The sequence below is a fragment of the Schistocerca serialis genome, unplaced genomic scaffold, assembly GCF_023864345.2.
Source record: "Schistocerca serialis cubense isolate TAMUIC-IGC-003099 unplaced genomic scaffold, iqSchSeri2.2 HiC_scaffold_1086, whole genome shotgun sequence".
In the NCBI taxonomy this organism is placed as follows: Eukaryota; Metazoa; Arthropoda; class Insecta; order Orthoptera; family Acrididae; genus Schistocerca; species Schistocerca serialis.
In genome coordinates this window covers 20,001-22,500 of record NW_026047278.1, presented here as the reverse complement: position 1 = coordinate 22,500, position 2,500 = coordinate 20,001, and the positions used below count along the sequence as shown (strand labels likewise).

Here is a 2,500-nt window from a genome sequence, read left to right as displayed (position 1 = left end):
GGAAGGCGGAACCATCTCCTGACGGCGGCCCGGATGGTAACGTCGGCCGACTTCAATGCACCCACCCGGGTGCGGCTGAGGGCCAGCCCGTGGTACAGGCCAGGGAGAAGTACGTTGGTGAGAGCGTGGAGGCGCTGTTGCGGCTTCAGCGGAGCTCGGGAGATGACGTCAAGCTGCTCCACCAGGTGGCTACGTGGATTGAAGACACAGCGACCCGCCGTGGAAAATTGCAGCCCCAGGTACCGGAAGGTTTCACCCACACGCAGGGCAGGCATGGTGGTATTGCCTGCTGTGAAGGTGACATTGCTGTCCACCTTCACCTTCTTCTCGCGCCCTGACGCGACTAAGGCGAGGGTGAAACACTTCCGGGCGTTGATCTGCAGCCCCAGGTGGGCGAGGGCTGCGGTAGCTGCGTCGATGAGGGACTGCAAGCCCCTCGGGGTCGCTGCAAACAGCAAGACGTCATCTGCAAAGGCCGCAGCGTTGACTCTGCGACCGAGGATCCGAGCTCCGATGTGGGAGGGCAGAGAGTCATAGTTACTCCCGCCGTTTACCCGCGCTTGCTTGAATTTCTTCACGTTGACATTCAGAGCACTGGGCAGAAATCACATTGCGTCAACACCCGCTAGGGCCATCGCAATGCTTTGTTTTAATTAGACAGTCGGATTCCCCCAGTCCGTGCCAGTTCTGAGTTGATCGTTGAATGGCGGCCGAAGAGAATCCGCGCACCCGCGCGCCCCCGGAGGAGCACGCTAAGGCGGACGCGGCCTCGCAGCAAGGAAGATCCGTGGGAGGCCAAGGCACGGGACCGAGCTCGGATCCTGCACGCAGGTTGAAGCACCGGGGCGCGAACGCCGCGCAGGCGCGCGCATCCTGCACCGCCGGCCAGCACGAGGCCAACCAACGGCGAGAGCAGACCACGCCCGCGCTAAACGCCCGCACTTACCGGCACCCCTACGGCACTCACCTCGCCCAGGCCCGGCACGTTAGCGCTGACCCACTTCCCGACCAAGCCCGACACGCCCCGATCCTCAGAGCCAATCCTTATCCCGAAGTTACGGATCCAATTTGCCGACTTCCCTTACCTACATTATTCTATCGACTAGAGGCTCTTCACCTTGGAGACCTGCTGCGGATATGGGTACGAACCGGCGCGACACCTCCACGTGGCCCTCTCCCGGATTTTCAAGGTCCGAGGGGAAGATCGGGACACCGCCGCAACTGCGGTGCTCTTCGCGTTCCAAACCCTATCTCCCTGCTAGAGGATTCCAGGGAACTCGAACGCTCATGCAGAAAAGAAAACTCTTCCCCGATCTCCCGACGGCGTCTCCGGGTCCTTTTGGGTTACCCCGACGAGCATCTCTAAAAGAGGGGCCCGACTTGTATCGGTTCCGCTGCCGGGTTCCGGAATAGGAACCGGATTCCCTTTCGCCCAACGGGGGCCAGCACAAAGTGCATCATGCTATGACGGCCCCCATCAACATCGGATTTCTCCTAGGGCTTAGGATCGACTGACTCGTGTGCAACGGCTGTTCACACGAAACCCTTCTCCGCGTCAGCCCTCCAGGGCCTCGCTGGAGTATTTGCTACTACCACCAAGATCTGCACCGACGGCGGCTCCAGGCAGGCTCACGCCCAGACCCTTCTGCGCCCACCGCCGCGACCCTCCTACTCGTCAGGGCTTCGCGGCCGGCCGCAAGGACCGGCCATGACTGCCAGACTGACGGCCGAGTATAGGCACGACGCTTCAGCGCCATCCATTTTCAGGGCTAGTTGCTTCGGCAGGTGAGTTGTTACACACTCCTTAGCGGATTCCGACTTCCATGGCCACCGTCCTGCTGTCTTAAGCAACCAACGCCTTTCATGGTTTCCCATGAGCGTCGATTCGGGCGCCTTAACTCGGCGTTTGGTTCATCCCACAGCGCCAGTTCTGCTTACCAAAAGTGGCCCACTTGGCACTCCGATCCGAGTCGTTTGCTCGCGGCTTCAGCATATCAAGCAAGCCGGAGATCTCACCCATTTAAAGTTTGAGAATAGGTTGAGGTCGTTTCGGCCCCAAGGCCTCTAATCATTCGCTTTACCGGATGAGACTCGTACGAGCACCAGCTATCCTGAGGGAAACTTCGGAGGGAACCAGCTACTAGATGGTTCGATTAGTCTTTCGCCCCTATACCCAGCTCCGACGATCGATTTGCACGTCAGAATCGCTACGGACCTCCATCAGGGTTTCCCCTGACTTCGTCCTGGCCAGGCATAGTTCACCATCTTTCGGGTCCCAACGTGTACGCTCTAGGTGCGCCTCACCTCGCAATGAGGACGAGACGCCCCGGGAGTGCGGAGGCCGCCGCCCCGTGAAGGGCGGGGAAGCCCCATCCTCCCTCGGCCCGCGCAAGGCGAGACCTTCACTTTCATTACGCCTTTAGGTTTCGTACAGCCCAATGACTCGCGCACATGTTAGACTCCTTGGTCCGTGTTTCAAGACGGGTCGTGAAATTGTCCA

At 60.0% G+C, this 2,500-nt stretch overlaps 1 pseudogene; it reads right to left on the bottom strand.

The window, feature by feature from the left end:
• The window catches only part of LOC126431289 (large subunit ribosomal RNA), a 5,999-nt pseudogene that overhangs the window by 2,594 nt on the left and 905 nt on the right, over positions 1-2,500 (bottom strand).